Below are 13,281 nucleotides of genomic sequence, written 5' to 3'. Positions count from 1 at the left end.
CTACTTAGACCTTAGACAATTTTGTTTCAGAGCAAAATGTGTTTCATAAGGATCCCTCAGTTTGGGGAAGAATTTATTTTAGTTTGATAATCAGATATGGTGTTGATTTCTCTATTTATGAAGAATTCTTTCCCATTTTGTCTACAGATCTTTAGATTACATACTGTTACATGAACACTAATAACAAACATTCTTTTTCTTCCCAGATGAGATAACTGGATAAAATGGGCCAACAGAACCTGACTATGCTGCCTGAATTTATTCTACAGGGAGTCACAAGCCTCCCCGAGCTGCAGGGTCCCCTCTTTGGGGTCTTTCTCTTCATCTACATTGTCACAGTGGTGGGCAACCTGGGATTGATCATCCTAACCAAGATGGACACCCATCTCCACACACCTATGCATTCTTTTAAAAGATTTATTTATTTCTCTCTCCTCCCCACCCCGCCCCAATTGTCTGTTCTCTGTGTCTATCTGCTATGTCTTCTTTGTCCGCTTATGTTGTTGTCAGTGGCACGGGAATCTGTGTTTCTTTTTGTTGCATTATCTTGTTGTGTCAGCTCTCCGTGTGGGTGGCACCATTCCTGGGCAGGCTGCACTTTCTTTTGCGCTGTGAAGCTCTCCTCACGGGGCGCACTCCTTGTGCTTGGGGCTCCCGTACGTGGGTGAACCCCCTGCATGGCACAGCACTCCTTGCGCACATCAGCACAGCACATGGGTCAGCTCCACACGGGTCAAGGGGGCCTGGGGTTTGAACTGCAGACCTCCCATGTGGTAGACGGATGCCCTAACCATTGGGCCAAGTCTGCCGCCCTCTATATATTTTTTATCAGACATCTGGCCTTCATTGATCTTGGCAATTCCACTGTCATTTGTCCCAAGATGCTGATAAATTTTCTCATGGATCAAAATACCATTTCCTATTATGCCTGTGCCACACAGATGGCTTTCTTCATTGTGTTCATTATTAGTGAACTTTTCATGTTGTCAGCCATGGCCTATGACCACTATGTGGCCATATGTAACCCTCTGTACTACAATGTTACAATGTCCCAGAGACTTTGTTGTGTGCTTGTAGGTATCCCCTACCTGTACAGCACCTTTCAGTCCTTGCTGTTCACCATTGAGACTTTTACCTCATCTTTCTGTGACTCTAATATCATCAGTCATTTCTACTGTGATAAAGTTCCCTTATTGCCAATGCTGTGCTCCAATGTACAAGAACTAGAAATGTTGACCATAGTATTTACAGCTTTTAATTTTATTTCCTCCCTTCTGATAATCCTAGTATCCTTTGTGCTAATTTTGATAGCCATAATTCAAATGAATACTGCTAAAGGAAGGAAAAAGGCTTTCTCCACATGTGCGTCTCATCTTACAGTAGTGGTTGTGTTCTATGTGAATCTCCTTTATATATATATATATATATATATACACAGCCGAAATCTGTGCACTCTGCTGATTCTGACAAAATGGCCTCTGTGTTTTACACTTTAGTTACTCCCATGCTTAACCCCTTGATCTATAGCTTAAGGAACAAAGAGGTAAAAAATGTCTTCCACAAGGTTTTTAAGAACACAAGCAACATTTGTATTTGATACTTATCATGGAATATTTTCCTAATTGATTATGGCAAAGGCAAATGTACCTGATAATATTTTTTAAAGATATAACTTGATTATCTTTGAATCCTAAACAATGAAAAATTATAAGACACAGATAGATTGTTTCTCTTTTACTCAGAAATGAACCTCATAAGTAGGTAACCAATATCCCTTCTTACCCTCTGTATTAGTCAGGGTTCTCCAGAGAAACAAATGGACAGAATACCTATATTATTGTATAACTATTAAAAGATTTATTGAGGAATTGGTTCACATGCTAATGGAGATTGGCAAGTCTGAATTCTGTAGGACAGGCTGTAGGTTGTAAACTCCACTGTGATGTTTCATTTCCCAGAAGTGTGCTGAAACCAGCTCAGCAACAGGTTTGCATGAAGGGAAGGTGATGCAGAATTGAAGAAATAAAAGGACAGAAAGAAAGACACAAGAGAGGACATAAAGATGGGACCAGGGGATTCACAGCTTCTGAAACTGAGAGCCTCAACATTAGTTTCCACATTATATTTGTTTAGAAATTAACGAGCAGTTGTTTGCTATCAGAACTGCAACATCATCTACAATGACAGGAAACAACTGCAACATCTACAATAAGTAACATCTACAATAGAACAGGTGCGACACTTTACTATAATAAGGTACAAGTTATACAAAGTTTAAATGCTTCCTCACACAAACATTTTTTCATGCTGGCCAGATGGTGTTCCATCTAGTCAAGGTCCAGCATTCCTAAGCCAGCACTTTTTGTCTGCATTATGGAAACATTTCAACCTCGAACCATATTCCCTACTGTTTTCCCATAACAATTCCTTTTTTTATTTGTTTCTTTTTGCAAAGCAGTGATGACACATTTGGCAATTTCTTGCTGCTTCACAACCTATAGGGTTTGTTGCATGCATCTGAGACGATTGCTGTTACTATAGCAAACATAGCTACCAGCAAATTAGTGCAGTAGCTGGAATTTCTCCTTTTCCAACTGTTGTTTGGCTTCTTGACTCAGTTTAATTTGCCCCCATGTGGGGGGTGAAACCACTCTTATCTTTGGAGTGGGACCAGCTGTGTAGTTTCCAGTGTCAATCTCTCCATCTGCAAGACCAGAGGTTCTGGGTTCCACTGGAACTTTCGTTGTCTTTTGGCATTCATGATATGGTTTTTTCAATGAGCTGGTACCCACACAGGACATTTCCAGTCTCCTGGGGAAATACAAGCATACCCTTGTCCCCAAGTTAACAGCTTCCTGTTGGCCATTCATTAGTCAGTGGATCATTCCACCAAATTAAAGGTTTTTCAGACAGAGTTTGGGTTTGAGTTTTTGAATTATTTTGGAAATGCTTTTCAGCTGCTGTCCCTGCCAGGGTGGTTCCACAGTTAAGAAAATTAAGAGTGAATAGTGCTTGTAACTGCACCTGTGGTGTTTCCTTGTCTCCCCCTTTTTGTTTTTGTAACATGAGTTTAAGGGGTTGATTTGTTTGCTCCACAATAGCTAGCCCTTGGGAGTTATATGGAAGTCCTGTAATATATGAAATACTCCAAGTATCTAGAAATCTTTTAAGGGAGACACTGGTAGAAGCAGGACCATTATCTGTTTTTACAGACTGGGGGAGTCCCATTACAGCAAAGCAAGCTAACAAATGCTGTCTTACGTGTTATGCTGTTTCTCCCATCTGAGCTATAGTCCAAATGATTTCTGAACAAGTACCTACAGAGACATGAACATAACAAAATTTTCCAAAGGAGGAGATATGAGTTACATCCATTTGTCACAGAGAGTTAACAGTTAAACCATGGGGATTTACTCCAGGTTCCAATTGTTTTGGATTATTAAGAATTTGACAGGATGAACAAGTATGAGCAATATCTCTAGCTTGTGTCCATGTTAAAGGGAAATGAGCTTTGAGGTTGGCTGCATTTATATAGGTTAGATTATGAAAATGAATAGCTTCTTATAAAACAGGAGTAACTGATTTATCAGTAGCATTACTGACTTTTACTAATGGTCCAGGTAAATTTGAATGAAATCGAATGTGAGTGGTAAAAAATTGACTTTTTCTATTTCTAATTATCTGTTGAAGTTTGTGAAAAAGCTTATAAAGAAACTAATTTCCATTAGGTTTGATAAGAGCTGTTTCAATCAATTGAGTAACCTGGATGACATACTCTGATTGTGAAAGGATGTTTATGGACTCTGGTATGTCTTGCAAAGCAGTAAGTACTGCTGTTAATTCATCTTGCAGAGCTGAAAATACAGGAGTAGGAATTTTCTTAGTTTTATGCCCAGTATACCCAGCTATGCCACTTCCATACCCAGTAGTAAAGATTGTAGGGGCATCAGATATTGGTTGAAACTTAGTTATGCTAGATAAAATCCACTGAGTGCTTTTAATGAATTGTAATATATGGTTTTCAGGGTAATGATTATCTACCTGCTCAATATAACCATCAGAGGCTATTTGCCATTATAAGTGATTTTGTAGACAAACCTAACTTCCTTGGGCAAAAGTGGAAGAATGATAAGAGAAGGGTCCCATCTGTGCAGAAAATGAGTATGTTTATGGTCTTTAAGTATAATCTGGGCCCTGAAGTCCACATAAGGAGATAAAGCTTTTACAATTCTGTTAGGTAAAAATACCCATTCTACAATATGATCATGTTGCATAATAATTCCTGTGGGGAAGTGTAAGGAAGGCAAGGCAGTCAATTGCAGTGGCTGTTCTGAATTAATGTGCTCAACTTGGGCACTTTGAATTTTTCTTTCTATGAGTTTTAATTCTTGTTCTGCTTCTCTCGTTATAACCTCTGGGCTGTTTAGTTGAAGATCTCCTAGTAATAGTGAAAAAATTAGACAGTTCATAAGTGGAAATGCCCACTTTGAGCCTCAGCCAATTTATATCTCCTAATAATTTCTGCAGATCAAAGTTTTAATAGAGTCCCTATGAATCTGAACCTTCTGAGGTTTAATTGCAATTTAATCAACAATAGTCCCAAGATAAGAAATGGGAGTAACCTTTTGAAGTTTCTCAGGGGCAAGTTTTAACCCTGCTGCAGTTAAGCTCTTTTCTAAGGTCGGATATGCTAAAACTAGAGTCTGGGAAGACTGAGGAGCACACAATATATCATCCATGTAATGTGTAATATAACATGAAGGAAAAGCCAATCTGACTGGATTTAAGACTTTAAAAACAAAAATTTTGACATATTGAAAGAAGGCACTGAGAAAGCAAATGTCTCCCCACCATCTTGGGGAGCCAAAGGTATTTTAAAGAAACAATCCTTTAAATCAAAAACAAGTGGTCAGCTACAAGGGATCATAGCTGGTGTGGGCAAACCTGGCTGCAGTGTACCCATAGGTTGAATGACTGCATTTACTGCTCAGAGGTCTGTTAAAAGCCTCCATTTGCCAGATTTTTTCTTAAAAGGAAACACTGGAGAGGTCTGAGGACAAAAAGATTCTTCAATATGCCCCTTATCTAACTGTTGCTTAACTAATTTATGAAGTGCCTTGTTGTAAAGCTGACAACTTTGGCTTAGTGTCTCCAGGCATGGGGGGGAGGAGGTGTCAGTGGGGGGTAAGTGACCTTCTAAGGTCAGTTATTGGAGAAGCTGAATGCAAAATAACTGTAGATTTAGTTTTATCAAAAAACTAGTGGGAGGAACTTCCTCACTTTCTCTATTTTCATTTTTCTCTTCCTCATCTTCTTTTTGTAAGGGTTCTAAAACAGATTTAATAGTCATCCAAGTGGACCAAATAGTAACAGGAAGTGGAACAACTTGTAACATGTAATTTTTTTAAAACAAATTTCCTACTCTTTCCCAGGCTTCTAATTCTAAACTTCCTGCTGCTGGGAACCATAAACAACATTTTTCTATAATCCATAAAGGTTCTAAAATACAAGACTCACTGGCCTCAGCTCTCCTGCTTGAGGAGTTGTTTGAGGAGACAGACATATGGGTGATATTTTGTTGAACTGTCTCCATTTCCCATCATAACCCTGCTAGAATACCCAAGAGTGTCCTTACTCACCAAGGACTTGGAAGGCCTTCTAAACCACTCAGGGTTCCACACTGTGACAACATCTTTAGTTTTGCTTGAAGCGATTCTTCTTCCCTTCGGGGCCCCTCATTGGGTGCCAGTTGCTGAGACCAGCTCAGCAATAGGTTTGCACAAAGGAAAGGCAATGAAGAACTGAAGAAGTAAAAGGACAGAAAGAAAGACACAAGAGAGGAGATAAAGATAGGATGAGAGGATTCACAGCTTCTGAAACTGAGAGCCTCAACACTAGTTTCCACATTGTATTTATTTAGAAACTAACAAGCAGCTGTTTGCTATCAGAACTGCAATACCATCTACAATAACAAGAAACAGCTGCAACATCTACAATAAGGTAACATCTACAACAGAACAGGTGCAACATTTTACTATAATAATGTACAAGTTATACAAAGTTTAAATGCTTCCTCACACAAACATTTTTTCATGCTGACCAGACGGTGTTCCATCTAGTCAAGGTCTGGCATTCCTAACCCTACAATTTTGTCTGCATTTTGGAAATATTTCAACTTCAAACCATGTTCCCTACTGTTTTCCCACAACAGAAGTGGGCAAGCTGAAGTAGTGATAGAAATTTTTCTTTCTTCTGGATAAAATCTCAAGTCACTCTAAAGGCCTGCAACTGGTTTGATGTAAAGAATCCTCTCATTTCTTGAGGCATTGTCATTTGTTGATTTTAGAAGTAAGCAGCCATAAATACTGTGGTGGTTTAAACCTGTATGTACTCCAGAAAAACTTGTTTTTTTTATCTAACCTCCTCCTGTGAGTGTGAATCCATTTTAAGTAGAATCTTTTGATGAGAGTACATCAGTTAAGTTAGGACCCACATCCACCAGAATGGGTCTTAATTCTCTTCCTGGAATCCTTTATAAGAAAATGAAATTCAGACAAAGTAGAAAGTCACAGAAGCGAGAAGCTGAGATCAACAAAACCCAGAAGAGAAGGCAGTCCTTGCTTGACTGAACAACTAGATGCTATAACCAGTCAGGTTCAGACATGAAATCCTTCCTTGATTCTGATTATATGATTCATTATTTGATTTCTTATAAGCTCATTCAATCTCTGATGAGAAACATTATGTTGTTCATCTATAAACTCAGTGTATGTTTATATAAATTTTGTTAAAGAAAATGGGTTTTCTCAATCTTCTTTGGATTTTGCTTTCTGACTCTAAATTAATAGTGAAAAAAAAAAGTTGGAGACAAAAAGTTTTTTTTGTCTCCTGATGACACATTGAAATATTTTTGTCCATCTCTTAACAGTCATTTCTACTGCTGTGGTCATTCCTTATTATCTATGCTCTTCTCAGACATATGAAACAGACTTGATAACTTTGATCTCTCTGCAGCAAATTTGATTTGCTTCCTCATGAGAAATTGAAGCCAGGAGATGTTAGGGGATGATGGATTCCTCTAGGTTCCTGGCTATATTACATAAAAGAATTTAAGAACATTCCAGCTTAGTTAGGGCAGTAGTTTATTGATAAAATGGGAGAGGAGAACAAAAATAGGAAAAAATAACAACTTATGCATCTCCAGAATTAGGTATGGGATCCTCCAGGCAAAGAGATTTGGCTTGGGGGTTACCTTTTAAGTGATTAATTATTCTTTCCCTTGCTAAAGTTTGGGGGAGGAACCCTAGTTGTGTACTATTCTAATTGATAACTCCAAGGGTCAGTTGCCCAGGAAGCCCAATGTTGAGGCCCCTTGAGGGTATCTGGGGCATTCCATTTACCCTGAAGGAGATCTCCTTCAAAATGGGATTCTTGTGTTGTCCTTCTGACAGCCTCCTTGATGGCAGTCTTTCCCTCAGGAGTTTTCCAGGCAGGGTTCAATGGCCACTTGTATTCTGGCCTGGTTATTCTGCCAGGTCTTAGACTCATCTTCCCTTTCACTTAACTAACCTGCCTCAAAACCTAGTACCCAATGTACTGATTCTCATGGTCATGTTCCAGATGCACAGGTAGCCGTTATGGTAGAAATGAATGGATAATGAATGTGGAAAAAACATAGCAGATGGAAGAGGATTGTAGAAGTAAGAGGAAAAAAGAAAATTTAGTATGCTTGATTAGAATGACTAAAAATATTTTATTGAAGGTTGTAGTCAAGGGAGAATGTAGTAAAAGTATTGGGGGAAAAACAGGATAAAAGAGAAAGTGTTGACCTATTTTCATATCCATATTTTCAATGGATTAAATATTGTACCAGTAAAGTTAACATGAAAAATTACCCCAGTATTTTTTAAATTGATCAATATCCAAATATCTTTAGTAAAAGCACTATGTGGAAAATAGTATCATTTATTAGCAGACTATAAATGGAAGATGTAGTAAATTTTATGGAATTACTATACATCCTACTGATGTAATAAACAATTTACCATAATATATATTTGGTTACAATACATATTTGGTGACAAAGTTATCATTTCAAATTTTTTCTTTTCAAACGAACAAATCAAGCATCTTCCTATTTTCATTACTTCTTTAATATTAGTCAAATGATTAAAGGGACTAAGTACAAGAGAAACTTCTTCATCAAGTTCAATAACTTAGACAAAATTGAAACTTCTGCAAATATGAAACACAGTTTGACTCTATGCTTTGACTTGGTGAAGTCACTGTGCTAACTCTTACTTCTAGACTGGTAAAGAACATGACTTCTATAACAAACATGTAAGTAAAATTTAGCATAATGCTGGCTGACTTGTTTTTCCTCCAGTCTCCATATAAATATCAGGCTTCTAATCTAGGAAAAGTTCACATTTTTGCATCTAAGTTGTAAATTTACCATCATTTTCTTATAAATCAAGTTATATGTGACCAAGCTACAAAATATTATCCCAAATAGTGAACTAAAACAAAAACATTATCAGAAATATAGAGTGATTTCATATTTTGGATAGAACAAAACAGTTTGAGGAATTAAACCTTCAATAATGTGTACAAAAATGTGCACACATGCAAAAAATATATAAATCATGAACTTAACAGGCAATGACTAACATAAACAACATATTGGATGGATATTTTTTATTCTTTATTATTTTCCACCCTTTGGATCTTGTGAAAAGTTTTTCTATGAATATTTTTGTGTAAGTCTTTGTTGGGATACCTGTTTTCAATTCTTTTGTAAAAATACCTAGTAAAGGAGTGGTAACTCCCATGGTAATTCTATGTTTTCATATTTCTTCTTTATATTTGATGCCAAACAAAAGTGGGTTCTTGCCTGATGCACTTCAATGACCAATTCCTGAGACACTGGGATTTCAGAGTGAGAAATCATTTATTGCCAGTCCATAAAAAGGAGCTCAAATGGCCTAAGGGCCTGAAATCTAGGTCACTAACTTTTAGGAGTTTAGGGGTTTGTGGATTCAAACAGGGTAGACTGGATAGTTACCATCATAGTATAAAGTATACAGGAGGCTGAGGACAGTCTGGAGGAACTATAAACAACCATGAGCCTGGTCTAGCCAGTTTCAATTACTTCAATTATTATCTTTTGGGTATTCTATAAAAAACCAAAAAAAGAAGAAAAGAATCAACATTACAATTAGGTAATCATTATCATTTGTTAATTCTTACCTCAGTTACATATTAGTCTTTATATTCCACTTCTGCATGAAGAGAAGTTTAGAAATACCCTTAATGATGTTTTTTTTAAGGAAATTCACTTCTCTAAATAGACCAAATAATTTTTTATAATTGTTTCTGCTGTATTACCGAATCCATGAATTCCCCATAATTTGCTTGGTGTTTTTGTCAACTCTTTATAACACTTTGACTAATTATGCATTTTAAGGAGATATATGAAGTATATATCAAATCTTAGAAATGTGCCAACTCATAGAACATGACTACTGCAAGCAAGAGTTAAGATGATTACTGAATCATTTTATAGATATTTTTCATATTTTTCTAGTATATTATAGAATGCCAAAACTTAATATCTGAAATTATTGAAACTAGCTAAAGCAACCTGACCCTTATTTATGCTTAGCAATGTAATGGTAATGAGGCCACCCTCCCTTGTTTGAGACAATAAAATCCCCAAAATTCTAAAAATCAGAGAGGAAATGTTTGGACCTTTAGACCACTATTCTCCTTGCTTATGCAAACAAATAACTCTCCCCATTTTCCTGGTTTTCTATGTACCACTCTTTTTGGTATTCAAGTCCCTATCTTGAGTCTATCTGTTGCATATACTCCTGAAAAGCAATCAAGCATTTAGTATTTAATGAAATATAGCAAGGTTTTACTGTTTGTTCATTAAATAGGTATGTAACTTAGGTACAGTAAGTGTTAAGTTTTTGTTTAACTGCTATAATATTGTTTAACTGCATTTGTATTGCTCGTGTTCATAATTGGTTACTGGTTACTGAAATTCTTTAAAATGGGAAATTCTAGTATTAATAGCTTTCCAAACTGTAGCCCTTTAGGCTGTACTTTTAAAGACCAGAGAATCTTAGCCACAAGCCTATGAAAAAAGCAGGAAACACTTTTTCCTGTAGCAAAATTTGGCCTCAATATAATGTAGAATCAAGAGGAAAATGGCTGGAGTATGGTCCTTTTCTTTTTAATGTATTTTTTATTTATTTTTAAAGATACATAGGTCAAACAAAATATTACATTGAAAGGTATAGGAGGTTCTCATATGCCCCCCTCCCCACTCCCTCCACTTTTCCCACATCAACAAGTTTTTTCATTAGTGTGATACAGTGATGATGTGTATTTATCATTGCATTTGATGAATACATTTTGAAAAACTGATGCACAGAATGGATTATACTTTACACTGTAGTTTACACTCTCTCCCAGTCCATTCAGTGGGTTATGGCAGGATATATAATGTCTGGCAGCTGTCCTTGCAATATGATTCAGGACAACTCCAAGTCATTAAAAATGCCCCCATATCACACCTCCTTTTCCCTCTACCTGCCTTCAGCAACTACTGTGCCCGCTGTCTAAATATCAATGATATCAATTCTTCCATTGCTAGAATTACAATAACTCAATAGTAGAATAACAGAAAGCCCATTCTAATCCATATTTTATTCCTGTATTCTGAGATCCCTGGGTGGCAATGCCCACTTCACCTCTAGTTGAGAGGGAGGTTTGATCCCACAAGGCTGGTGGATGGGACTGTCATGCCCATAGCTATAGACATTCTTGGTTCCTTGGTGTAACAGTTTTCCATCCTTATGTCCCTGAGAGCCGAGCAGGGCAAGTCCAATGAACTGAAGAGTAGATTCTACAACAACTCTGAGGCTCAGAGCCCAGTTGGTACATGGACAGCCCAGAGATTTCAATCTCCTGGGCATATGCCAATCCCAATACCAACTCCAAGTCATGAAAATGCCCCCATATCACACCTCCTTTTCCCTCTACCTGCCTTCAGCAACTACTGTGGTTGCTGTCTAAACATCAATGCTATAAACTCTTCCATTGCTAGAGTCACAATAATTCTATAGTAGAATAGCAGTAAGCCCATTTGAATCCATATTTTATTCCTGTACCCTGAGGACCCTGGGTGGCAATGGCCACTCCACCTCTCAGTTGTGAGGGAGGTTTGATCCCACAAGGCTGGTGGATGGCACTGTCATGCCCACAGCTATAGGCATTCTTGGTTCCTTGGCATGGCAGTTTTCCATCCTTACCTCCCTAACAGCTGAGCTGGGTAAGTCCAACGAACTGAAGAGTAGGTTCTACAACAACTCTGAGGCTCAGAGCCCAGTTGACACATGGACAGCCCAGGGATTCCAATCTCCTGGGCATATACCAATCCCAGTGCCAACCACAGGTTCAAGAAAAGGGACAGAAGAGGCATGTTTAGAGAATTCACATCTGAATCCAACCCCATCACTCTCAGGAGCACTGTTACAAAGTAGAGCCCAATGGCAAAACACCAAACTCTCGAACCATCTGTCATGACCGTAGGTCCTGGGTGTTTCCATAGCACTCAGGAGCACCACTAATGGGTTGTATCTACTTTGGCTGTCTCTGAGGTCCTGCTGAGACATGCATAAGTGTGACCCCTCTGATGACCTCCCTACTCATTTAGAAGTCTCTTAGTGATATAAACTCATTTGTCTTTACTATTTCCCACTTTCATCCAAGGACTTTTTCTAGTTGCATTGCCAGTGGGTACTTGGTAGTAATCACTTGGTGCCAGGGAGGTTCAGCCCCAGGATTAATGTCCCACATTGGGGGAAAGGTAATTCATTTATATGCTGAATGTGGCTTGAAGAGTGGTCACATTTGAGGAATATGGAGGCTCTCAGGAGGTAACTCTTAGACACCCTGCAACACTAGGCCAAGTTGAAATTTCAAGCACAACAGACTCATAAGTATAGTTTTTAGTATCAAGGGCCCATCATTGGACCATCCTTCTTCACAGGTAATTGGCCTTGCACTTGGGGGATTGCTGCTGTTCTATTGGGGAATGCAGCAGAGCTCCCCTGGATGGGAACTCAGCACTCCCTCCATTTTCATGTGGATCTCTACCTACCATGTCAATACCCAACAAACATGTGAATATATCTATATATCCTGGAGAACTTTGATATGGTTATGAATTCCAAAAATAGATTTTGGATTATATTTAAAATCTGATCTGTACCTGGACACAATTGTGTTATGATTAGGGAATTGCAAAGGCATGGCAAAGAACAGAGTTGGGGATTTCTGATGTTTGAGTTTTGATGCTGGAGTTTGATGCTGAAGACTTAAGCTGAAGCCCCAGGAAGTAAGCTCTCAGGGGAAAGAGAAGACAGCCCCACGAAGAAATGAACCTTGAACCCAGAAAGAAGCAAGATGCTGGAAGGGAGAAACCCAGGAAGCCTGAACCCTCACAGCTGTCAGCAGTCATCTTGCTCTAACAAGTGAAAATAGAATTTGGTGGGAGAAGTAACTTATGCTTTATGGTCTGGTATCTGTAGTCTCCTACCCCAAATAAATAACCTTTATAAAAGCCAACCAATTTCTGATATTTTGTATTAGCACCCATTTGGCTGACTAATACATACCCTATATACATGCCCAGGTGAACTCCATCACATGCATCCCCCATCAGTGCCAGCCCAAACCAATGCTCCTCCTCTGCCATAGTTGAACCCCTCTGTGATCCAAAATTTCTTTAAAAATGAAGCCTAATACATTGTCAAATTCAATTAATAGGTAAATGATATAGTAATTATAGATTTAAACATTAGAAATAAAATACATAATAATTCAGAAAAACTGATATAAAGTAAAAAATCAGGGTGTTAAAAAATGAAAAATATTGTGAAAAGAGTTTTTTTGTTTTGCCTTCCATCACTGTGATAGGTGTTCTTCTTTATATACAGTGGCAAGGCAATCTATTCCATTTCTTCCTCAGTGTCTTAACTCTTTTTTTTTTTTCCTTTATGTCTTCAAAGGAGTTCTAGGCCACAGAAAAGTAACATACAGTATTTAGGGAACTACCATATACACAACACCCTCCCCATTTTCTCCCTTCCCCAACAATGATCTACTTACATGTGTGTGTTACATTTGCTACAACTGATGTACAAATATTGAAAAATAGCTACCAACCATGGTCAGTAGTTTACATTATGGTTTACATTTTATACCATA

At 37.9% G+C, this 13,281-nt stretch overlaps 1 pseudogene; it reads left to right on the top strand.

Annotated features, from left to right (window-relative positions):
* Positions 1 to 224: 224 nt before the first annotated feature.
* LOC101417215 (olfactory receptor 8K5-like) lies at positions 225 to 1,597 on the top strand (annotated as a pseudogene).
* Positions 1,598 to 13,281: the final 11,684 nt, after the last annotated feature.

The sequence above is a fragment of the Dasypus novemcinctus genome, chromosome 10 (genome assembly GCF_030445035.2).
Source record: "Dasypus novemcinctus isolate mDasNov1 chromosome 10, mDasNov1.1.hap2, whole genome shotgun sequence".
Taxonomy (NCBI): Eukaryota; Metazoa; Chordata; class Mammalia; order Cingulata; family Dasypodidae; genus Dasypus; species Dasypus novemcinctus.
This window is presented reverse-complemented; position numbering and strand designations above follow the sequence as displayed.